At 40.3% G+C, this 27,055-nt stretch overlaps 1 long non-coding RNA gene across 1 annotated transcript; it reads right to left on the minus strand.

The window, feature by feature from the left end:
- Positions 1–23,210: 23,210 nt before the first annotated feature.
- Positions 23,211–26,101, minus strand: LOC138833748 (uncharacterized). Its single transcript, XR_011373955.1, has 3 exons — positions 25,999–26,101; positions 25,482–25,558; positions 23,211–23,576 (listed from the first exon to the last, which is right to left on the minus strand). It is a non-coding gene; the product is annotated as an uncharacterized lncRNA (long non-coding RNA).
- Between the last annotated feature and the right edge of the window lie 954 nt (positions 26,102–27,055).

A 27,055-nucleotide genomic window follows, 5' to 3' on the forward strand; every position in this document is an offset into this window, starting at 1 on the left:
CTGGTTTTCTGGTGCTCTATTGCAGATAAGTATCTCATGGACTTTCCTACCTGGGCTGGCTTTGAACCATGATCCTCAGATCTCAGCCTGCTGAGTAGCTAGGATTACAGGCATGAGCCACTGGTGCCCGGTCAAGAGCATGAATTTTTAAGTGGACTTGATTAGAATCTTGATCCAGCTTATTTCACACTTAAAACAATTGCCTAGTTCTTGCAACATGACCTGGGAAATAAAGACTAGAGTGATATACCCACAAGCCAAGAGGTGCCAGCTCTCATCAGGAACTGGAGGAGACAAAGAACAGATGTTCTTCTAGAATCTCCAGAAGAAATAAGGCTTCTCAACAAATCTTGATTTTAGCCCCAGTGGGATTTATTTTACACTTCTGTTTTCTAGAATTGTGTAAGAAATGTGTCTTCTTAAGTCATTACATTTTTTGGTAATTGCTTATAGCAATAGAAAACAAATGGTAGAAATTATTTGTATTTCAAAAGGAAAAAGTGGGGCTAAAAGCATCAAGAATTAAATATAAAGCAAAAGTATGGCTGGGCACCGGTGTCTCATGCCTGTAATCCTAGCTCCTCAGGAGGCTGAGATCTGAGGATCACAGTTCAAAGCCAGCCTGGGCAAAGAAAGTCTGTGAGACTCTTATCTCTAATTTACCACCTGAAAACTGGAAGTGTCGCTGTGGCTCAGGGACAGCACCCAGGCCCAGAGTTCAAGCCCCATGACTGACAAAAAAACAAAAGTATGCTGGGAGCTGGTACCTATATTCTTAGCTATTCAGGAGGCTGAGATCTGAGGATTGGGGTTCTCCACAAGCCCAGGCAGGAAAGTCCATGAGACTCTTATCCCTCCCCCCAACAAACAAAAAATAACAAGTACTAAGAATCACAGAGACAAGTTATAAGGGAAGAGGTGGGTCAAAGGAGGGTAAGATGTTGAAGTGAGGACACACATCAAGATACATTGTAGACATGAAATACATAACCTACAATTAAGATAAATAAGGGAAGAGGTAGATTGGGAGGGATCAGAATGTGAAAGGGGAGAGTGATTCCTAAACCACTTCAGTAAATGGTGAGTCCTTTGTACAACTACTCAGAGATAATAAAAGTACTTTTTTAAGAAATTTTTAAAAAATCACAGAGACAGCATCTAGACCCAGAGTTCAAGCCCCAGAACCAGAAATAAATAAATAAATAAATAAATAAAATACCTAGTCAAAAATACCAAGTCTTTCTCAACATCCAGCTTCTCTTTACTAAGGCGTAATGATGATGAGACTACATCTACTTTGCAGATGGACCAATATAATGTGTAGAAGGTTCTTATCAAGTTATGTCTAATCTTTATTAAGTGATCAATAAATGGTCATTATTACTCTTGTCTTATGGGAACCATTGTTTAATTAGGTGTAAGAAAAAAAAAGGAAGTGGTTTATACAAACAAGAATCTGAACCCATGTCTAATTTTTTCTCCAAAGGCCCAAGAATTTCCTGATTTCTGTATGATTCAGGAAACACAGAAGAAAAACATAGGCTGCATTTCGGGGCATTCCCAACTCTCATGGGGAATGTTCAGAATTTCCTGCAAAATTAAGTTCAACTAAAAAAAGAAGGAAGGGGAAAGAAAGGAGGAGAGCTGGGAATGTGGCTCAGTGGTAGAGTGCTAGCCTTGAGCTGAAGAGCTGAGGAACAGCACCCAGACCGATAGTTCAGGCCTCATGACCGACAAAAAAAGAACAAAAGAAAGAAAGGAAGGAAGGAAGGGGAGGGAGGGAGGGAAAGGGAAGAAGGAGGAGGAGGGAGAAAAGGAGGAGGAGGAAGAGGAGGAGGAGGAGGAACAAGGCAGAATTAATGATAGAACTTGTCACACCACTGCTATGGGCCTCTTTTGACATCCAAGAGGCTATTTTCTGATGCCAATTTTATACCAATTTCAAACAGTATGCAATGCCAAGAAACACCTTATCCTGAACTTGATCTGTCACTGAAGTGTCTCTACAGATTAATTATGGATTTCTCTTATGCAATTCTTGGCATAATCCTGGTCAGTTCGGTTATGATGGCTGAAGAAGCATTCGTAGAAGGACATAAAATATCTCTAAAGAGATCTGTTTCCTTATCCTGGCATCACCAATCTTATTCCCCTCGAGAAGCAGCTCTGCTCTGCCTCATTGCAGATATGATATGACTAAGGACTTAAAAGCCCAAATGAGCAAAAATCCTGCATCTGATCCCTGATCCCACATGAGTTGTTGACTCCATCTGCAAAAATGCACATCTCAACGCTGGTCAGAAGAAACCATTTGTTCTCATTCCACTGCTCAACAACCCTTAAGTCCAGGGACATCTTCAGGCCTTAAGACATCAATTTTCTGGGGAGTCACGGTTCTGACCTCTCTGCTTGCCAGAGGCTAAGCTTTATTATTACAGCCTTGTTCACCTAAGACATGTCCTTTTCCATAGGTGCCTGAAGAAGAGTGTAAACATGCTCAAATCAGTGCTGACCTCACCACAGAGCTATCTTTCCTCAGATGCCATAGTACCATCATGCCTTGTGAATCATGCATCTGGCAAAGTCACCATTTCGTGACACATCTATTCATGCAACTGTGTTACAAGTTGTCTTGTTCTGCTCTCACTTCAGCCACTAGATTTCCTATTCCATGAAAGCAAACTGTAAGATATTGTTAAAGTTTAGGAGTAGAAAACAAGGGAAGGGGTAGCACTGTTCAACAAGAAAGGTACTCATTACCTTACTTATGTAATTAACCCCTCTGGGTAACACCTTAACAATAAAATAAAATATTATTGCTTTAAAAAGGTATAGAAGCATTCAGCCACATTAGCTAACATTCCTTTCCTGTCATCAGTCTCTCATCAGTCTCTGTCTGTCTGTCTGTCTGTCTCTCTCAAACACACACACACACACACACACACACACACACACACCAGAATGAAAATCAAAACCACAAACAGAACAAAACAATATATCACGTATGGTCCTTGTCCTGTGTGGGTTTTCCTATGTTGCAGAAGAGACATGGAGAAATAAACACTACAGCAGCAGCACACCTGTAATCTCAGTGAGTTGGAGGGATGGGGTGAAGAGCATTGATAATAGCTTGAGACTAGCCTGGACAAACAATTCCAAGACTTCATCTCAAACACAACATTGGACATGGTGGTTCATGTTTGTCATCTCAGCTATGTAGGAAGCAAAAATAGGAGGACCACAACCCAGATTAGCCAAGCCAAAATTATAACACCCAATTTGAAAAATAACTAAAGCACAAAAGGGCATGGCTTAAGTGATAAATAAAATAAATAAATAAATAAATAAAATAAAAATGTCTAGCATGAGGCCACAAAGATAGAGGGGTTTTTTTCCTAAATAACTCCTTTTCTTTCCCAAATATTCCTCTATTGGACAAGTAATTGGAGAATTCACAGGAAAATTCCGAAGGCTTTAGATGAATGAAAGTGATAGAGCATCTGAATTATGTCAACTAGCCTGGCAGATACAAAGAGAACTATAAACTATGTGATAACAACAATATCATAAAATGAAAAGAAATAAAAGTCTATCTCCAGTGCTATGGTTCTGATCAGACTTGCAGATCATTGGGGAGATGATAAGGAGGAAAAAGAGGTGGGTGCCAATGAAGCTGCATGCTTGCAAATAAATGACCATCAGAACTACTTGCTTTCTTCCTTCTTATGGCAGAAAAAAATATGAGAGACATTTTTTGTCTCAACTCTGAGACTTGAGCTCAGGGCCTGAGCACTGTCACTAAGACTTTTTGCTCCACTTCCAGTTTTTGGTGGGGAGGGCGTTAATTGGAGATAAGAGTCTCATAAACTTTCCTTGATTTTGAGCCACAATCCTCAGATTTTTGCTTCCTGAGTTAGCTAGGATTACAGACTTGAGACACCTGGTGCCTGGCTGAATTGCATTTTTGGGGGTGGAAAGGACTCTTAATTATTCTTTGCAAGGTAGTAACATTAGGGAGATTTGATAGTTGTTCAGCTGGATTAAACCTGCATTGTCATTTTTAGGTTTCACTTAAAAATGAGAAGTAGATTCTTTACAATGAGGATTATTATTTTTTCTTGGTTTCTTTCCCCAATGTTTCTCAGCAATATCATCTCTCATACAAAAATGCTGCAGACCTGAATCACCACAAGGAAGCTGCTACGATTATCAGGATGTCAGAGAGTTTCAGACATATAGCACACTCCCAGAGCACATGCCTTTCATTCAGTCCACACTGAATCCTAATTCTGGTCTTACCAGTTATTATCTGGAAAGAGGTGAGAAGTTTTCTGACCTGGTCCCTATTTGATATTCTGTGTTTGAGTCTTTACAGAGACTAAGTGAGATCGTATATATAAACCCCATACGTAGAACGAAAGCAAAGGTGTTCAGTAATGAGTTCAGCCTTACAATCAATGAATATTTATCAGCAAGGCCCAGCCATATTCTACATGCTGCCTAAACAGCAGTAGACCAAAGACAGACTCACTAATGTGGTTTTATACTACCAACAATGATTTCCATGTGGGTAGACTCTCAGTAGGCTTAAAAGATAATGTGGCAGTTACCACATGCCTGACCTAAAAATGACATAGAGCCTCTATGATTAGATGTTTCTCACAGACAATCTCAAGTCCTGCATCTTTATTTTGCTTATGAGAAAAAAAATGAGCCCCAGGAAATAAAATTGTACTGAAGTCTGGGAACACAGTGATGAGCAAAACTAAGCACTGTCCTTGACTAGCTGATGGTTTTAGCAGAGGATACAGACACATAAAAAGATACCAGCAGGTGTTAAACAGTATGATAGCAAACATCTAACCAAGGAAGTCATTGGTTATGATTAAATGTGAAAATGCACATAAAGTGCTCAATTCAAGAGATTTCCCTCAATGTGTCTGTGCTACTGAGATCTTTCTGTAAGTATTTATTTTTGTCAGTTGTGGGGCTTGAACTCAGGGCCTGGGCACTGCCCCTGAGCTTTTTTGCTCAAGGTTAGTGATCTACCACTTTGAGCCAGAGTGCCACTTCCAGTTTTCTGTTGGTTAATTGGAGGTAAGATTCTCATGGGGACTTTTCTGCCCAGCCTGGCTTAAAACAGTGATCTTCAGATCTCAGCCTCCTGAGTAGCCAGAATTACAGGTATAAGCCACCAGCACCCAGCCTTTTGTTCTTTTTAACATAGCAGAAATACAGTTGAGAATCTCTCTCAATTGAATCCTACAATAGTTCCATCATAACACATAGTAACTCTTACTCTATCACAGATGTATATATTCATTCACTCATGCATTCTGACCACAGATCATGGTGTGGCTGTAGAACTGAATTCATTACAGACTTTGATCTCAGAAAGTTTTAAAAAGAGAAAATGGAAGAGTAAAGAAATAATCACAATTACCAATTACAAAGAGAAGGCATCATGGGGCTATATGAAATAGTCACCTAACCCAGGGCTGAGGGACCATGGAATATTTCCAAGAGATGAACCCAGTAATGCCCAACAAAGTCCACTGAAAGTTTTGATGATGTCCAAACATCATTGAACAATAAGAGCACTCAATGCAATGGAATAGCATGTGCAGGTATATGGAACTGAAAGAAAACATGCAAGTATTGGAGTTCCAAGAAGTGCAGTGTGTTGCAGTGTTTGGTATAGAGAAACAAGTGGTAAGACATGAGCCCTAAAAAAATTAAAAGGCAACGCAGTTGCCTAGGTAACGCAGGTACTGGGTGGAGACTTTGCTGCGAGGAGGGTGGAGTCTGCTCGCCATCCAGGAGCGGACCTTACATTCCAGCCTTTTAATAATCATGAAATAGGGTGAGGATTCTCTCTGGCTACTTCCTGCTGACAAGGGGTGTCAACAATAGGGGTAAAAGGCTGGAATTTGGTCCCCTTCCAGAGAAGGCAGTGAGCAGCAGCTGTCCCTTGGTGGCGTGAGTCCTTAGATGAAGTCTGGAGATGTCTCATGAGCATTGAGGGGCTGGAAAAAAAAAAATACTAGAGAGCAAATAAATGGCAAGAGGAAGGACTTGGGGCTGAAAATGTTGGTGGAAATGTCCCTAGCTACTTCTGACATCTGGCGACTAGGTAGAGAAGTCAGGTGACAAAGGCAAGAATATAAATTTCTGTTCAGTTAATAGGTAGACAGGTATAGACCTTGGATGGGCAGGCTTCTGGGACACCTGGAAGAGGTCACATCTGAATTTGATGTGACCACACCTTTCTCTGCCCATACCCTAGATAAGGCCTAGCCCAGGCCCAGACCGCCTCTCTCTGCTCTCTTCTAGCTCTTAGCTCTTTCCTTCTCTTCTCTTTCCCACCTCTCTCTTTCCCAGCTCTCTCTCTTTCCCAGGCCTTTCCCCACCACGTGGAGGACCAAGATGGCCTGGTGCCAGCTGGAATGATGAATAAACCTACTCCTTACCTGAAAAATAAAATTAATTAAATAAATAATAAATAAATAAATAATAAAAAGGCAGAAAATTCATGACTTGGCTCAAGAGGTCTTAGGAAGTTTAGATTTGATGTTAACAAGATTTGGAGTATATGGAAGGACATGATGATGATGATAATTATTATTATGATGATGATGATGATGATGATGATGATGATGATTCTCTTCTGTTATTTATAACTCTCAATTTTTATTGATTATAATGTAATCTGGAAAATCTGAGTGAATGGGCTATAACTGTGTGAAACCCAGATCATACTGTATATGTCCTGGATGAGTGAATCTTCCTAAGCAATTTCACAAAGTATTGCTTTCTTTCAGTAGCCAATAGCAGAAATAAATGTATTCCAAAACTTTAGTTTGCAGTATTATGAATATTGTTCATGTTTCCATACACAGAGAGAAAACAGAAAATAGGGTTCCATGGAGACCCATAGACTAGGAGGGGATTGACCTAAATCCTTCTTTAAGAATTTCAGCAGACATCTGACCCCCAGAACATCCCTATAAAGAAAGATACTGAATTTACAAAGATAATCACCATACAGAATGGCTGAATAAAGCAACGTGAGTCTTTGTCTTATGTTCTGCCCAGCTTGCTCAGTAGATCCTTTCATCCTCAGTCTGGAATCAGAATCAGGTAGGCTCCTTGGCTCCCTGGTCCTTTCAGATCAAGAATGGACCCCTTCAGCAATTAAAACAGTGCATCCCATGAAATGATCAAAGCCCAAGCCTACATTCATTCTATGTAGAATTTCTCCCCATCTCCCTGCTCTTCATTCTGAAACCTGAAGGAATCTGGTCGGCCGCCATGCCCAGTGCCTCCCACTCCTACCCCATGCAATGTGTTCTAGAAGTGCTTTCCAAGCTCTCAGCACTAAGAAAGGGAGGAGGAAAGAAAAGAATAAAGCATAATTTTTGTGCTCTGCTCAACGTTGTTGGAGCCCTAACAGTTGCAATTCGGTGTTGGACCCCCTCAGAGTGTAAAATCAATTCAACCATCCACAGTTTGTCAAGGTTTTCGGAAACCCTTCTGCTGGAAACCTCAGCTCTGCTTTGAGGAAGCTGTGTCTTCTCCATCTGTCCACTTTATGCAAATTCCCTCTAGTTAGGTTTTCTATTTTACTCTTCCAAGTAGTCCTAAAGCGGTGGGGGCGGGGCTGTCTTCTTACTTCAGACCCAGAGGAATACAGATGCCTTTACCCCTTGCTGCTCATGTCCTCATGAACTCAAGCTGGCAGCTCTGAGGAATTTCCCCTCTTATTCTTACCCCGCTTTGGTAGGTGTCTCATGAATTCTAAGTCAAGGAACCACCACAGTGCAAGCTTTCCAATGGGTCCTGAAGCCCTTCTCCCTGGGTTTGAGGCAAAGAGAAGTGACATCTCCACCCTCCTCAAGGGAGATAAGGGGAAAGGCACACAGAGCTGACCATTCTCCAAACCTCTTAGGAGAGCCAGACTAGGTTGTCACTGGTGCTGCAAAGCCCATAGGCAGTCTCCCAGTAAGTCCTGCATTGATTGTCTATTATTTCACCTGAGGGAGCTCATCTCTTGAGCTTTCTTGCCCATACCAGACACGTACCAAAATATCTGTCATTTCAAGAATTACTTAGGAATTCCTTCTGATTCTAGTTGTGTTCTTCCAGGTCCTGCACCTTGACCAGAAACCTGAATAATCCACATCTATGACCCAAAAGTGAATCAGATAACTGGATGCCTGAACTAGATTTTCAGAAATGACCCAAGACTCACGCTCTTCTTTTCCTAAATGTTACCATCTGTCTGCCAGCTCTGAATTGTGTCTCCCCCCTTGCAGCCTGCACATTCCCCTCTGTACTTGCTCACGCATCAAGAATCCCTGCAGTCCTCTAAGCTTATGCCACACAGTTTAGATTGGATTCACATTTATTCATTGTTTCAAATTCTAGGCCTGCAGGATCTTACACAAAGATACCATGAGAGCTTATTTATGTAATGGGATATGAGAGATTCTGTGGAAATATCTCCTTTACTAGGTAGCTAAAAAGCTCACATGAAAATTTGTTTTATAGCCAGATTCTGGTAGCTAATGCCTGTAATCCTAACTAACCAGGAGGCAGAGTTCCAGAAGATCACAGTCTGAGGCCCACAAGACTCCCTCTCCAAATTAAAAGCAAAAAGTAAGGTTGGAGATCTGGCTCAAGTGGAAAAATGCTAGCTGAATGTACAAACCAAGCAAGCCTGAACCTTTGAATTCAAATCCTAGTACTATAAATATATGTGTGTGTGTGTGTGTGTGTGTGTGTGTGTGTGTGTGTGTGTGTGTGTATGTGTGAGATATTCATATATTATACATTTTATGATGTATATATATTATATTTCTTACATATTATATGTGGTTATAGAGAGTTAATTATGATGTATACTTAGCCAGTAATACATTCAGACATAATGTTAAGTGGAACAAGTTTTACCACTCAATTTATAATTTTTTCAGTTAAAGACAAGATATTTAGCTACAGAATTCTGAATTTTAGAAGACAACTTAAAAAATTATTGTAAAGGGGCTGGGAAGGTAGCTCAGTGGTAGAGTGCTTGCCTTGCAAGCCAGAGGTCCTGGGTTCAATTCCTCAGCACCACATAAGCAAAAAGAAAAAAGCCGTAAGTGGCTCTGTGGCTCAAGTGGTAGAGCGCTAGCCTTGAGCTGAAGAGCTGAGGGACAGCGCCCAGACCCAGAGTTCAGGCCCCATGACCAGACCCAAAAAAAAAATTATTGTAAAAATGATGTACAGAGGGGTTACCATTACATGAGTCAGGTAATGAGTACATTTCCTTTTGAACAGTGCCACCCCTTCCCTCATTCTGTTTTTCCTTTCCCAACTTCCCTCTCTGTAAAGTTGTATAATTCAGTGACTTGTGGGTTTCACTGTTGAAGTAGTTCACCCTTTGTCCCACCATTTCTGTGCTTTCCCTTCCCCTTCCCAAATCAAATAAACTTATATACAAGACAAAGGGTACAGAAATCCTTAACAGCCACAGAAGGGAATAAACCAAAGAAAAACGAAAAAGAAATAACAAAGAAAAGAAAAAGAAAAAAAGAACTGCAAACAGTCCAATAAAAAGAATCTCTTGTTTCCATTTCTTGGAGTTCCAATGAGCATCATTTTATATGATCATGTGTACATAGCTATTGAGTCCTTGTAATCCTTTCTTAAGAAGATCCTCCTTCTGCAATGCTTGGTAAGAAATGTATGCATTATCCTGCCCATGTAATTGTAGCCCCTCTGTACAGTATGTTCTCAAATAAAATAAAATAATATTTAAAAAAAAAAAGAAGATCCTCCTTTGTTCTCACTGTGTGAATGTTTATACTGCTGTTTAATTAATCACATCCAGGTATAATTATTTGTCTTTTACTATCCATTCGGTTACTATCCATTGGGTTTACTTGTAGATTTATAGGCATATTCTAATTATTATAAAAAAAATTTTTTAGCATAAATACATTCCAAACATTGCATACAAGTACTAAAAAATATTATTCAAAAATTCAACTTCAAATTCAGGGCAATTAGCCTTTTAATTCACAAATCTGTCAGCCCTGTTTCCTAGAATTTCTAGTCTGACTACCTGCAAGCACCCCTAAATATATTGTTCTCAAATGACAATAATAGGTGGACATAGCAATACACAGATGGTTGATCCTTGTTCAATTGTGAATTTGAGTAACTAGTAGCATGTCCTTTCTGATCTTCCAAAGAAAATAAACTTTCTTTCAATACTGTTGAACATAGAGGAGAAAATACCCAAACATGTTTTTTTAATTGTCAAGGTGATGTACAGAGGAATTACAGTTACATGAATAAAGTAATAAGCACATTTCTTGTCAAACATATTAACCCTTGCCTCATTTTTCTCCTACTTTTCCTCCCCTAACCATCCAGAATTGCTCATTAGCTATGTACATATGACCATATAAGATGATTCTAAGTGAAATGAACTCCAAGACATGCACACAAGAGGTTTTTCTTTGTTGTTGTTGTTTTTAATGTACTATGTGATTTTTTTTCTTTCTTTCGAATGTTCTTCCCCCTGTGGCATATCCCCTGTGATCACTGTATTTGATTTTGGTACTAGTATTGTACTATGTGTATTTGAATTAGGGAAGGGAAGAGCAACAACAGAATGGTGAGACAAAGGACAAGGGGTGAACCAACACAACAGAGATATACACTGAAAGACCCCAGATTCCTGGGATACTTTCAACGGGAGGGGGCCCCAGGAAACTCAGACTCCAGGCCGGGAGATGCAATAAGCAAGAGGAGTTTATTTGATGTTTGCGCAAACTGACTCTCTGCCCTGTCAGTCAGAGAGCCCCGAGCAAACTGACTCTCTGCCCTGTCAGTCAGAGAGCCCCGAGCAGCGGTTACAGGCATTTTTAAAGGCAAAATCCACAAGATTAGCATATGACACCAGGTGTCCCCGGGATTGGCCCGTTTAAAAGTCACTATGTACTCCAGCAATCATTTTTACTATGCGGGGAAGTTTATAACACTCTTTGTAAAACAGTTGGCTCGGGGCAAGTCTAGAGGGAGCGGTCACCCTGGAGGGGAGTTTACATAGTTACAGGCTTGTGATTGATTAACATTTGGCCTAGTTTACTGGACTTGCCAGGTGGTCCTTATCTTGGGTCCCATTCCTGGGTCCCATTTGGCCACTTGGGGAATTTACTTGTTTGCTCTTTATTTACAACTACAGAGCTTGTCCCAGGGCCAACATCTAGACTCCGAAACTTTTTATTTATTTCCAGGGAGGGGAAGGGTCAGTGCTAGTGCAAGCAAGTTTACAGAAGCAAAACCAACAGTTAGCAATTGTAAAATGTAACTCTAATTTTTAATCTTTCATACACAAGACAATATGTTCCAAACATGTGGGGGTTTTGCTGTAGCTTTGTTCCAAAGATTTCCAAAAACCGCTTAAAAGAACATGCGGTATCATTGAGGATATCTTTATCTTCAAAGGAAAAGAAGAGTCAAACTGTCTTACATTATGACATCCCCAAAAAACAGAAGCCCAGAAACATACTAGATTATAGCCAAACCCAGGTCCGCTCTCGGCTACTCTCCTCTTGTTTTCCCAGCTTCCTCTGCCAGCTGCTTGCCTTCATCACAGCCAGTGACAAGTAGAAAAGTCTCCCTTCAGTGCAGTGAAGCCAGCTCAGAAAACCCTTCCATCCTTGAACTAGAGACTGTCATCGAGAGAATGCCCTGCACTTAGAAATCAAAGTGTCCTCTCAGAGCCAGGGACTGGTGGAAGGGGAAGTGGGCTGGTCAAAAGGAGTTGAAGATAACAGATGCCCAGTAGGTGGAAGACTGACTTTAAACTCTTCCCTCTTTCTTTACCTTTTTATTCAAGTAAGATGTTGACTTGATGTGAAATCTGCCCTTAGTATGGCTTTAAAATTGGAAACCGACTCCGATTTGTTTGCTAAATCCTGGTGAAGCAAGCTTGATGAATTAAGTATGCCTTTGGGAAAAATATACTAATACCTAGATTAGAAATGTAAGTCAACACTTTAAGAATTTTGTAGAAATGGGTTTTGCTTTTATCTGAGATTTAGAAACACAAGACGTTCCTGAAGCTTCCCTTCATGAAGCATAATGATGACATGTGAAATTAGAACGTGTTTGTATTTGAAGTATTTTTACATTAACCAAACTAGTGACTGGACAAGTGTCTCTGGCCCTCTACTCTTCTAACAAAGAAACTGAGACTCACCCTGATAAAGGGAATTCACTTGTTGTCACAAAAGTAGACTCCTTATAAAAGGAAAAGTTAAGATTCTCTCCCTCCTCCCTCTCTTCTTTCTTGCCTCTCTCCTTCCCTTTCACTCTCTCTCTCTCCCTTTCCTCCTTCTACTCCCCCATCTTACCTGCCCTCCCTCCTCTCTCTTCTCCTCCTCTTTCCTACCTTCCTTTCCCTCCCCTCACCTCATCTTGCACGCAAGGACCACACAGCAACAAGTCACCACTTAAGCCAGCACTGGTGGCTCATGCCTGTAATCCTAGCTACTCAGGAAGCTGAGATCTGAGGATCACGGTTCAAAGCCAGCCAAGGTAGGAAAGTCCATGAGACTCTTATCTCCAATAGACCACCAGAAAACTGGAAGTGGTGCTGTGGCCCAAGTGGTAGAGTGCTTGCCTTGAGATGAAGAGCTGAAGGACAGCTCCCAGGCCCAGAGTTCAATCCCCGTAACCAACTGAAAACAAAAAATAAGTCACCACTTGATGTTGGAGTTGGATGCATGCATCATGAGTCAATTAAATTTCTCTTCACTACGTATTCCTGATTCTTAGGTATTATGTTACAGAAACATGAACTGGACTAGGATATCCATTCCTAAAGGAATCACTAGGAAGAAAACATTTTCTGGCTTAAATGTGTACCCACAGAGCATCCAAAGCAAATAGATAAATAGATTAAGAATGGAGAGGAAGCTGCTTCCTAGAAGAGACTGTCCTGCTTAAGGAGAAGGGCAACTAGATGCTTGGAGGCAAAAAGCAATGTATCTGCCCCAGGCATGAGCAAAGCATTGCCTACTGCCTCAGTGTTAAACCATCATCTCTTTTGAGGTCTTTAGCCGAGTCTGTTATACCTATGTCAATTATTCCCCACTGGGTAACATTTACACAGGCAATCTGGCCCACCCACAAGAAGAAAGAAATCCTGAACTTCCAGGTTTTATTTGTATTCAAAGAACAGATATGTTACATAATGCCATTCTTAGCTGACAGGTTAAGAATAATTAACTGGCTGGAGAACACAAAGGAAGGAGAAACTGCAGCCCACAGCCTGCTTCTTAAAGGTTATCCATGTGAAGCAGAGTAGGGCTCTGGTTTCTGCTGAGGGTCAGAAGCATTCGTCTCAGCCACTGAAATGATGTCTCACTGATAGGGAGAAACCCTGATCTTCATAGAGTTTGTGGAAGAAATCAAGAAGAAAGTAAACCCCAAAATAGTGGAAATCAAACAAAAGAAATACTCAGAGTAACTGAAAGGTTATTCTGAAAAGGTATTGTACCTTTAGGACAACCTACCAACCCTCTGTTAATCACAATATCACAAGTACCTATCAGGTCTGGAGCTGTGCGGATGATAGTCACTGTGAGATATTTCAAGAGCCATCATAGGAGCCTGAGTCATTTCAGTCCATTTTCAAAGTGAGTCTAGGTTTTAACTTTCTGGGTAAATTGCTTTGTCTGTCTCTCTCTCTGTCTCTCTCTCTGTCTCTCTGTCTCTGTCTCTTTCTCTGTCTCTCTGTCTCTGTCTCTCTGTCTCTCTCTTGCCTCTTTTCTTTCTGATAATATATAAGAAATTAAAGAATGAGTCCCTACTCTCTGATGTTGTGGGGTCTACACTAGAGAAGAAGCCAAAGAGAATCAATGAAATTCTAAAACAGATTCTATTTACAATAGTCTAGAAAGAATTAAATGTCAAAGACTTGATCTAATAAAAATGTATGTAGGACTTCTATGAAGAAAACTACCAAATATTGAGAGATATTGACTGAAATCTAAATAAGTCTAGGTTTGCATGACTCAAGAATGTAAATTTGGCAATAATTTCCCATGAACTGATTTCAAGATTCAGTGAACTCCAAATTTAAATTTAAATCTTAGCAGTCATTTGTTCAGGAAATTTACAAACCTAATTTTTTTTCATTACATGGAATAAAAGGAGGTAAGAGTAGTCAAAGACAATTACAAAAGGAATATACAAGTGAGAAGATTTTATACTACCCAGATATTAAGATTCATTACATTGATATATGTAAGGCTAGAGTTATTAACAGTAAAGTATAGGCCTAAGTATAAAAAAAAAAAACAAAACAATGCAACAGAATACAGAAACAGACTCCATGGATGGAGTGAGGCACAAGTATTAGAGTGCCAGCCTAGCAAGCTCAAGGTCTTGGCTTCAAGTATCAGCATGCCAGAATTAATTAAATGAAACAGACCTTGTATCTACAATCATAAATTTATAACAAAATTGACATTCTAGCACATTAAGGAAAAGAATGTGGTCTCTTCAACACAGAAGTATAGGTCAATGGGTATTTATAAAAGAATAAAGTAAAGAGGATCACAAAGTCTCAATAGCTATGTGCATATGATCACATAAAATGATGCTTATCAAAATGAACTCCAAGAAATGGAAACAAGACTTTTTTTAATATTGTGCTGTTTGCAATTCTCTTCCCCGCCCCCCTCTTTGCCACTGTTTTTGATTTCTGCACCCTTTGTTTTGTGTGTAAGTTTATCTGATTTGAGGAGGGGAAGGGGATGCACAGAAACAATAGGGCAAAGAGTGAACCAATTCAACAGCAAACCCCACTAGCTACTATGTTGGAAATGAACTATACAACGTTAGGGGAGGGAAGTCAGGCAGGAAAAAACTAGGAGAGAATGAAAGAGGCAGTGACAGTTTGATTTTTTTTTTTAAATGTACTTATTACCTGACTTACGTAACTGTAACCCCTCTGAATATCACCTTTACAGTAAAAATAAAATAAAAAATAGACTGTCAGTGGTGAAGCCTTTTCCTCTCCTCTTCACAACCCTGGGTTTGATCCCCAGCACCACAAAAATAACTGAATCAAAACATCATACACTCCGGGTGGCTCACGCCTATAATCCTAGCTACTCAGGAGGCTGAGATCTGAGGATTGCAGTTCAAAGCCAGCCGGGGCAGCAAAGTCCGTGAGACTCTTATCTCCAATAAACCACTAGAAAACAGGAAGTGGCGCTGTGGCTCAAGTGGTAGAGCACTCGCCTTGAACTGAAGAGCGCAGAGACAGCACCCAGGCCCAGAGTTCAAACCCCACAACCGACAAAAATAAAAAACAAAAAAAAACACAAGTGCACAGCTGGTGTTGCTCAGTTTTAAGCACATGCTTTGCCTGCATAAGGTTCTCTGTGTGCTATCTCCAGCACCCAAATCAATAAATTGATTTGGTTCAGATAGGTTGTAGATGCCAGTGCAAAAGATAAAACATGTCTTTTAAGGGAAAACAAAGAAACAATATCTTCACCACTTAGGTAAGCAATTCTCCCAAACTGAACTAAAATACATTAAGCATAAGGAAAGAAATTGATGATCAATTGGATGCCATCAATCAGTGGGAAAATACTATATATTATATATATATAGCCTAAAATGACTCATCCAAATTACATAAATAACACAAGAAAGAGACAAATAACCCAACAGAAAAAAATGGACAAATAAACCAGCACCACACAAAGGTAGACGCCTAAATGGCCAACCCATGTGAAGAAGTGCTCAACCTCATTAAATCATCAACTAAAAATTGGAAATATAATCTAGCTAAAATGAAAAGCACAGAAAATGCCAAGTACTGGTGATGATGTAGAGCATCCAGAGCTCTCATTCTCTTACTGACCATGAGAAAATGTCATGACACCTCTCCTTGGAGAAACTTCCAGTGCCCACCAGATCTAAACATATTTATGTCCTCTGAAACAGAAATTCTACCTCTAGGTAGAGATATAAAATACAAATATTCATCAAAAGGCAAGAACAAGAGCTATCATAAGAGAAATATTTATCACTGTTTTAAAAAAAAGAAAAATCCCAAATACCCATAGCAAAATTCATATAATGAAAAAAACTTTCTGACAGTTTTGTTTGTGAGGATACACATGACTAGGAAGGTTTGTTTGTATTTGGGAGGATAAGGGGGACACAGAAAAGGTGGGACAGGGGTGAGCAAATACAACAGTGGCACTCACTAGACACTATGTGGAAAATGGACTGTATATCTTGTGGATGAGGACGGGAGAGAAAAACTGGGAGAGAGGGAGGGAAGAGGAGAGACATGTTTCAAAAAGAATTGTACTCATTACTCATTACCTGATTCATGTAACTATAACCCCTCTGTATATCAACTCTATAGTAACAATAAATTTTTTAAAAAATTCAAAGAGTGACTAGGAAGTTGGGTAAGGGAGGTTCCCAGGATTCTAGTAAACACTGTTACACTTCCTGTGTGGATGCTGATTGCATTTATATGTAGCCCTTGGTGAAAATTCCTGATTTGTACATTTTTCTCTCTCTATGCCATACTTCAATGAAGAAGTCTTTAAATGCTACAGCCCAAAAGAACGGCAAAGGATGAAAAGAGAGATGCATTTGCCAGTGTCCAAAAAAAAAAAACAACAATGAATTGAAACACATCCAATGCCACGCACTCTTCTGCCAAGTGAGCATGACTTCATATGACTTGCCAAGCCTAGAGCAGCCCCATCTGGAGGCCATCCAGCCTTTGGTACCAAATGCTGATGTCACCCACAAATGTAAAATTCTCATCCTCTCTCCCACTTGAGTAAGATAAGAAAATTGCTTTCCATCTGGTAAAGAGGGTACATCTAATAGCATTAGATGTATGACTACCTGTATAACTACCTGTATGACCTTAAGACCAAGCAGTCTCATGAGAGTGAGGCCCATAGGCCAAGCTCTCCAAAAATGGACAAACACAACCCAGAACTCTCCCCTGAATCCCAAATTTATAAAGACTGACTCAAAAATTTACCATTTTATAGGTCAAAAGAGTGAAGGCAAGTAATTCGACTTACTTGCCAAATACAAATGCCTAAATGGATGCTTCCAATTCATATGTAGAATAAAACTTCTCCAAAAGCAGTCTTCTGCTCCTCTACCCTCCTACTCAGTCTGTGGCAACCCCCATCTTTCCTGTGTTCTGGCCAAAACCTCAGCAGCAGCAGCGACTCTTCTCTGTCTCTAAGAGTCAAGCCAAGCCACCAGTAAGTCAACCCTGTTAGCCTTACACCATACATAAGCAATGAGACTTCTCCCTAGCTTCACATGACTGTTTTAGCCTAAGCCACCACTATGTCTGAAGTGATTTCATGAGTGACTCCTTATAATAATTTAGAGGGCTCTCTCTTCCCCAAACCCCAAATTCCACTCATCTCAGCAGCACAGTGTGATGCCTTAAAAGATAAAGTCAGATTGTATTTTCCTGCTTAAAATTTTCCAGTGGCTTTTTTACCTTACTGTATAAGTAAGTACCTGCAAGGCACTACACCAACATATTAGATACGCAGAAGTGTTTTTTTTTTTTTTTTGCAAATTTGTTTAAATTTCTTTTGCATAACTAAAATTTGAATGCAGGGCTTTGCTCTTGCTAGGTAAGCATTCTACAATTTGATTCATGTCTCTGGCCCTTTATGCTTTCATTTTCTTCTTTGCTCGTATTCTTGTCTTTTAATATGGTCTCACAGGGTTATATCTCAAGATATAGTGGCTGCCTAGCAAGTTTAATATGATCTCACATTTTGCCCGGACTAGTCTGGACAATGATCCTTCTATTGATGATTATCAAGGAGCTGATATGTCACACATGCGGCACCATATCTAGAATTTTATTGGTTGAAATAGAAATTTACAAACTTTTAGTCCAGGCTGACCTAGACCCACAACTCCCTGAATATCTAGGCCTAAAACTATGAGCCACCATGCTTAGTTATATTTCAAAACTTAGTTGATAAATCAAAGAAGGATCATCAAAGCCTCAGGCTCTTTCGGCTCTTTGGCCATCCTTAGTGTATGACTCTGTTTTTGCCTTCAAATTTGACAACATGTGCACATTCTAAGCAGCATAATTTTCCTAAGATGGCTTTCCAGAAGATCCACTTGTTATTCTGTTGGTATCTCATTGTATGTAACTTGAGACCACGGTTTCCCAACGTCATCACTGGAGACATTTTGGATCAGATCATTGTTTGCTATGGGAACTGTACTTTGTATCCTAGGATGTTTAGTTGATTTCTTCTACATTCCACCAGAGACCAGTAGAACACAATCTCCCACCCAGAGCTGTCACAATCAAAACTGGGTCCAAACATTATAAAATGTCCCAAATGACATACAGGAATATCCTACAGTTATAAATTACTGATTAGTGAGATGATAAATAGCAAGAAGGAAAGTAGCAAAAATCAGAATTATGTATTTTGAGAATATTTAGCAACATTGTTGAGAAGAAAAAAATGTTCCATGACAAAAGCTGTTTGGTCAGTTCTTAGAGATGATTTCATTGATATTCAATGCAAACAAAAATAAATAGTTTTATTTACTTGTTTATTACACAAAGTACAGCTTATTATTCATTAATCCACATCTTTCTTTTCTTCATTTAAGATAATTTTTTCAGGGATATGATAGGACCTTTCTATTAAAATAGTCATGATTTCTTATATTTCTGAAGAGATTCTGCTTAATTAACATCTTTAAATAAGGAAATATCTACAAAATTCTACAAGGATCTGGTGCTAATCTAGATGGACTTCTCCCTTCATTTCTTTTTTTGCATGAATTTGTGTGTTTAATTAAGATTTTTACATTTTTCTTGCCCTGATCAATATTAACCATTGTTATCTGGTCTTTGCACAACATATATTGTCTCTTCCACTATGCCTCAAGCATGGTATGCTTCCTAGTAATATACTTGTCTACAATTTCTCATCAGTCCTACCTGCCTTCTCTTTATCAGCAAGGCCTAGCAAAAAGTTCTTATAATTATTCTCTCATAATCCCTCTGCTCTAATAACAAACCATGTCCACCATGAATTGCTAACATTCATTCTCTTTTATCCTTATATCCAAGCCAGTATATAATTGAGGAGAATGACATGTATTTTTTTACTTCTTTGCAGCTAGATATAACCAGACTTGGGCAGAAATAATTGGAAAAAATATGGAAAGTCTCTATGAAAAGAATACATGAATCTAGGGAAAGCCTAGGATCTGGGATAACATGGTTCATGTTTTAGCAAACTCTTTGAGGAGGATCAAATTTTGGCAGGCACTATACATCAAAACAACATTGAGATTCTACCTCACCCCAGTTAGAATTGCCGTTATCAAGAAAACAAAACAATAGCGGATGCTGGTGGGGATGTGGCAAAAGGGAATACTACTACTGTGGGTGGGAATGTAAGCTTGTTCAACCACTCTGGAAAACAGTATGGAAATTCCTCAAAAGACTAAACATAGAGCTTCCCTATGACCCAGCAATTCCACTCCTGGGCATTTGCCCAATAGAACTCAAACAAGGTCACACTAAAGCTACCAGCACAAGGATGTTCATCACAGCATTGTTTACTGTAGCCAAGATACAGAATCAACCCAGATGTCCCTGGGTAGATAAATGGATCAAGAAAATGTGGTATATATACTTAATGGACTTCTACACTTTCACCAAAAGAATGATACTGTACCATTCATAAAGAAATGTAAAGACTTGGGAAAAAAATTATGTTAAACAAAGTAAGCCAGATCTAAAGAACCACAGGTTGCATGGTTTCCCTCATTTGTTGTAAGTAGAATGTACATATAAATCTACAAGAAAATACACTGAATGGTAAACAAAAATAATTAAACTTAGACATTAAGCAAGACTCTAAGCATTCACACAGTGAGGCGAAAAGAGGATATTCTTAGGAGAGACTCACAAAGGCTCAATAGCTATGTACATATGATCATATAAAATGTTGTTTATTGAAATGAACTCCAAGAAATGGAAGCAAGAGGTTTTCTGTTATGTTGTCCTTTGGTTTTGCTTTTACTTTCTCCTTTGTTGCTGTTGTTCTTTTCTGTGCCTTTTGTATGTAAATTTAGCTGTTTGGGGGAGGGTAAGAGGTAAGCACAGAAATGGCGGGACAAAGGGTGAACAAAAGCAGCAGTGATACTCACTAGACACTATGTTGAAAATGAACTATACAATTGGGGGTGGAAAGGAAAAACTGGGAGAAAATAAAAAATTAAACCAATCATAATAATAATAATAATAATAATAATAATAATAATAATAATAATAATAATCTGATCATCTAAATAACACTGAAGACATTGTCCAACTATAGATGGGAAACTAATTTTACATGACAGAAACAAACATGTCACTTGGGATGCCTCATGAGTTGTACTTTGTCCCCATGGGTTGTTACTGACTTCAAAGGACTGATACCCAGGCCATCCTGAGATCAGCGACCTTGCACATCCTCCCTAGAAGGAAGCATCACTATTTCATGTCTGTTGCCCTTGACATACCTTCCTCCATCATTGTGAGTAACCTGTTCCTCTTAATATTCTTTAAGATGGAATTTATATGCTCTGCTTCTTAGTCTCCTTTCTGAAATCCAAGAAGAGGAAGCAGAAATAGCCCACTATATTTTAAGAACAGAAAATGCATTTGTGTTTTGGTTTAGTTTTTATATTTAAGGACCCAGAAGAAATATGGAATGTATGAAGTAAATATGAAACACACTGATTTTTGAGAAATGTAAGCATCACCTAAGAAGTCTGCAGAACAAGTGATACGGTCAGGAAGACAGTTTATCTTTTTCAGGAAAAAATACTACACACTAAGAATATGTAAAGGAGCACCAGCTAACGATAACCTGTGAGATAAAAATTGCCAAAAGTTTCCATACAAAGGAGGGTTTGAAAAGGCTGGGTAGCGTGCAAGCCAGCTCAGTGTGATAGGGCTGCTAACTGTCATGGTAACAATGACAGTTCCTGGGAGACAGAACTAAGAAAAACAAACATGAAATAACAGTCCCCAAAGGAAGGCAGCTTCATCCTTACATGCTATATTTGTGGAAGGAAGGAATAAATAGGACATATCCAAGGTCTTAGGTGCCCAGACAGCCATTGTCTTCTGAGCTCTTATTCAGCCATCCACCTTTAATGTTTGCAGAAACCTTGCCTCTACTCCCTACCATTGAGTTCAAAGCATTTGCCCAAGAACACCATTTAGATGAGACTTGTGCAAACATAAGCCAGGAAAGAAAACATTCTGTCAGCAACTCTGGCTTTCTATCTGACACAAACTCTTCCAGGTAAGGATTATTAGCACCTGGACTCATGCTTCTACACAGAAATGAGAAGGGAAAAAAATGAAAACTATGTCAAATATTGTCCTGCTGTCAAAACAGGCTTTTCCTACTGATTCTCCACACTACTTAATCTTCATGTTCTGGTCATCACAACAGCCAGGGCTGCTTTCCTGTGTCAATAGTAGGTGTCTTCTTGGTAAAATAGGGAATGTAGAAATTATCTTCCCTCTGACATCCCCCCTGTTCTTGTTCCTTACTGATTTCTTTTGGTCCTCATACAAGGTTTCTCAAATGCTTTTCAAGGGCAGCCTTGGCTACAAACTCAAAGCATAAAACATTTAAAATGTTTCTTATCTGGCTGCCTTGGAAATAGGGACTTCCGGCTCTGTATGACGAGAATACCTCTCTTGACACTTCCATCCCAGTTCTGCCTTTATGCCATGCAATCATCCTGCCTAAAATTCTTAGATTAGCAGGACCAGCCCACCAAGGCTTTCCTAGAACATTCTAGGTTGTATCACTGAGTGGTCCATATCCTAGGAACACCTTCCACACCAGGCAAACTGCAATCACCTCCGGGATGGTTTGGAAACCACTGATTTGGAAATAAAGTCTTATCTCTCTCAAAAATATAGGCATTTGGGCTGGGAAGGTGGCTCAGTGGTAGAGCGCTTGCCTTGCATGCTTGAGGCCCTGGGTTCAATTCCTCAGCACCACATAAGCAGAAAAAAAAAGCCAGAAGTGGCGCTGTGGCTCAAATGGTAGAGTGCTAGCCTTGAGCTGAAGAGCTGAGGGACAGCACCCAGGCCCAGAGTTCAGGCCCACAACAGGACCCCCCCCCAAAAAAAATTATATCGGCATTCTAATATGCATCACATTTGAAGCTACTATTGGCTACAGCAAAATAGAGCAAATGGTCAGATCAAAAACTTTCCAAATAGTATCAGGGTGGAAAAGATAGAGATGGATGAAGAAAGAATAAGCATGGCTGCTTAGTAGCATGCACTACTGGTGTGCTCATCCATCACACTCATTCACAAGATTCTAGCCCCCTGACTCCTTCAGGGATGCACTAGCTGGACATCTCTGTCACTCTAGTAGTACATAAAGCCATCCCAGCTCCAGATAGAAGGAAGACATAGGTGATGGGAGACATGAATTCCCACCTTTTGCAGCCTATACTCACACATTCCCATCCATCCCCATGTATTTGTTGTTCTCTTCCCATATTGGGAAATAAAACTGAATCAGGGCTTCGGGACAGCTAAACTGAGGTCCACATGGATGGAGATCAAGCTAAGACCTTGACTTCATTACAACAGTGCTATAACCGAACTAAGCAGCCACCGAAAAGCCTGTATAATTGACTTGGAAATGTTTTCAGGCACAGGAGTCCATCACAGCAGCTGGAACCAAGGTCCAAACCAGAGAATGAGAGCCCAGCAGAGAAGACGACTGTTCAGAGACGCCCAGATGATCCCCATTGTTGGCAAAGCCGTCCAGATGCTCATGCAGCTTTAATTAAGCTCAGTTCTAATTAATCTGTGACCTTATTCAAACCAACTGTTCTCCTGTACCTCAAATGCCTCTCCAGATCCAGATGCCCTTTCTCTCCCCCCTCCCCAAGTAAAATCCGAGTCTGTTTACTTATTAAGTTTAATCAAAAGATGACTGAAGCATGATCCTTCATAAATAGGGAATTCCCCACCAATAGAATTTGTACAGCAGATGAGTAGAAAGAGGTGCCAGGGATGGGATATGGCTTCTAGGATTTACAGTGATGAAAGGCAGAATCCAACTTGGACCACTTCAATAAAAAGCCCATCAGACATCAGATGCTTGATTGAAGGGAAGTAGCACATTGTATTTGGAGTGAATAGGCTCAGGATGGCAGCAATGAGACCACAGAGAGATGGAGGGAGCCCATATTTGTGGATGAAAGAGAAACTGCACCAATAATAGAGCATCAGTCAGTCAGTGGGTTAAAATCCATCTCTTGTCTAATCCAGGGATTCAGAGCATACCATGTGCTACAAATGCCTTGCAGGCGTCTGTAGCAGTTGAGTCCCTTGGTCCTAGCTGGGGCTTGGAGGAACTGTAAATTCCAAGCCAGTTGTTCAGGCTGTGAGTCGTCTTCTTCATTTCCCCAGTTTGCTATAATAGGAATAGAATTGTGTTATAGGTGTTATGTTGAATGTTAGATGAGAAACACTGACATAAACACCTTACCCCTTCTGTCTCTGATACTTGTGGTGTGATTATTGTTGTTGTTGTTGTTGTTACTATTACTGGAGGGACTGGGAGTCAATAGGAAAGTGTTCTGACTTTTAGATTGTTTTTCAAATAGTGTCTCAAAGTGTCTCATAGCTACTCAGGAAGCTAAGATCTGAAACTACCCTGGGCAGACAAATCAGAGAGACTCTCATCAGCAATTAACCAACAGAAAGCCAAAAGCGGGAGAGCAAAGAGTAGAGCACCAGCCATAAGCAAAAAAAAAAAAACTAAATAAAAATAAAAAAGGCAAGTAAGAACTCAAGGTCCTGAGTTCATGCTCCAGTATTTATCAAAAAAATGTATTCTCTCTGCCTTTTTCAGAAGCTTATTGGACCCTTGATTCTCCTACCTGTACTTTCCTCGAACTCTTAGCAGAGGTAAAAGCCGCCCCTTTGCAAAAATAAGAAATGGTCATTGTCTTGTGTGCCTTTCCCTTTCGTACATCTCCTTGCTGTCTGCGCCTGTCTTTGCCTTTTGTGAATCCTGGCTACAGTGTGTACAGGATTCTAGTCCTAAGAGGTCATGAGTTCAGAGAGTTCTGAAAATCCTTAGGATTGATCATCTTTGGGATGTCAGCCTTTTCAGCATCACTCAAGTGGTCTAATCCCCTCCAACTATTAAAGTTGTTCCAAGTTCAAAGAAAAAAAAAGAATAACTAAGGAAAATTATTTGAGCATAATAGCCAGTAAAGACAGAAAGAACATTTTCAAAGCAAAAAGTCTTCATCAAATGAACTCTAAAGACAGGCTACCCTTCTCCACACACACTGTCTGTTTTCTGAGAGCCCCAGGCTGAGCTCCAGGCTGAACCCAGCTGTGGGTAAAGAGAGAAAGTCACCCAATGAGAGGCATATGTCAGGAGCTGGATTACCAGATGATTTACTAGAGATGAGCGTCTGGTGGAAATGAGGAGTCATTAGAAACGAGGCATGTGTGAGCATGGATGCGGGAACAAGAGACAAGTAGGAGCTACACCCCAGCAAACGCTCACAGCCATATCTGGCATTGGTGGATTTCTTGAGAATCAAGGCCCTAAGCTTCACTGCCTTCCTGTCCTCAAAAGTTGGGGCGTGAAAGATAGCCTGCCTCTAGGGACCATTCTCCAAAAGTCGTAAATGTTTCATTTTTTTAGTGCTTTTATTTTTTAACATTCTTTTTTATTTTTATTTTATCTTTGAGTTCCTCTGTCATATAAAGCTGCTTTGTTGTAATATTTCTGGACATGTACACGGTGCATGAAGTCGTTCATACCCTCCACTCTCTTCCCGCTCCTCCCATTTCAGTATTTTTCTATCTAGACATTGGAGATATGATGTGAAAAAGAGAAGCTGTCGTTATAACAAGGCCCTTTTAAATCCAGAAAGAACAGCCCCATTGATCAAGAAATCATCCTCATTAGTCACTTTCTAGCCTATTGCCTCCAGATTACAGTGGGCTGCCAGCAGAGATGTAGGACCACAATTAATAAAACGCTGTTATAGATACATAGGATGTGACCACGCTCCATGCAATTAGGATTCACACAGGAGCATGCACATGTACCTCCCCGTGAGCATTCCACACCCCTGGCATTGGAGCCATCCACTCCCCACACTGAATCCAAAAGTGCATTCAGTATCTACTCAGTGGATGAGGGGAGGAAGCATATCTGGAGCCTTTCCATGAAATAAACCTGAAGACACCAAATGGTATGATAAACAAAAATCAGCACGATGGGTGAAGAGCTTCACTACTGGGTTTGAACAGAACTGAGTCCAAACTGCTCGGTGTTAAATATGTTACTTACCTTCTCTGAACTCTGGTTTTCTAATCACTGAAGTAGGGATATTTACTTCTCTTGATGAGGGATAATATTTAGTTTGCCTGATTGTCATGAAGATAAGAAAAAAATATGTTTAAAACACACGTTCCCAGTGTTTGTCATTTAACAAATGGTAGTAATTGCTATGGCTAACAAATGAGCACACCTGTGCTTACTCCTCTACCTCTCCTCTCTCTGTGTGTCTCTCACTGATTCTGTGTGTGTGTGTGTGTGTGTGTGTGTGTGTGTGTGTGTGTGTGTGTGTGCATTCTGGTCTCTGTCTGTCTGTCTCTGTCTCTCTCTGTGTCTGTGTGTCTGTGTGTCTGTCTGTTTGTCTCTCTCTCTCTCTCTCTCTCTCCCTCTCTCTCAACTTCACACTAGAAGAGCCCTATTGCCATTTTCCCCTTTGGATGCCTACATGACCAGTCAGTTCTCTCAAAAAAGGAATTTACCAACTCAGACCAGGTGCTGAGAGCAATAAACTAGGTCATGTTCAAGGTACCTTTATTACTGTTGTCAGCAATAACAGATTTCAGCTCTCTGACATAAATTTGGCTGTTCTGTGCCCTGCCTGGCTATCAGGGAGCAATCTTACATCGGGGACCCTTCCCTCTCTAATGGACACGTTGGGGGAAAGTGGGAGGGAACCACGACCAAGTAGGCAAGCACGGAACAGCTGGAAGTGGCCTCCCTAATTGCCAGGTTCCAGATTATGACAGGTTTGAGGCTGGCTGTGACAGCACAAAAGTGCACTCAGGGACAGAGTGACAGCATTTCCTCAAATGGAAGCTTCCTCCAGCTTCCTGGCTTCCGGATGTAACTGCTGCCCTTACCCTGTGGGTTTGTAATGGCTTCCAAGTACCTCTGGCTGGGACTCATTGTTGGCTTGTCTGTGGAATCCCACTGTACATAACACCTGGAAAAGGAAGGATGGCCAATGACAGGGGGCAGACAGCCTGATCGGAGCTAGGAGCTGGGTTCTGTCCTGCCACTATGTAAACTCTGGCAAGTCTCTGTTCCACTGAAGACTATTGAGCAGCACATCCTAAGATTTCTCATTCTAGTCCGATCTCTACCAGGGATGATTTCTACTTGACCCTCATGACCTCATTTCCCTTCCTTAATGCTTATTCCTCCAACAAATATTTCTATTCAGGGTGCTATCATAAATGCTGGAAATAGCAGTACATATAAGGGACAGAAACCAATCCCTGTCCAAATGGACTCTAATTTAGTTCTCCATGTCAGATACTACTAACCAATTAGTGGCATATTTCCACAAAGTCTCAGAGCCCCGTCAATTTTCTCTCAGTGCAATCCAGTTCACCAAAGAGCCACTACCAGTCAATTAGAGTTGGCCCTCGAGATGAAGACTCTCTTTTCTTTGCTGCTAAGCGCTCCCATGATTACTGAATAGATGTGCATTGATCCCTTCACAGGCATGTGTCATTGTTATCTCCCCACCTAGCTACTGTTAACAGGAAAATGAGGCCCCAAAGCAACCACAGCCAATAAAGATGTTTAATGACATTATTGTTTTGACTACTCACACTGAAAAT

This window comes from Dipodomys merriami, unplaced genomic scaffold, assembly GCF_024711535.1.
Source record: "Dipodomys merriami isolate MVZ:Mamm:240054 unplaced genomic scaffold, mDipMer1.0.p SCAF_21, whole genome shotgun sequence".
NCBI lineage: Eukaryota > Metazoa > Chordata > Mammalia > Rodentia > Heteromyidae > Dipodomys > Dipodomys merriami.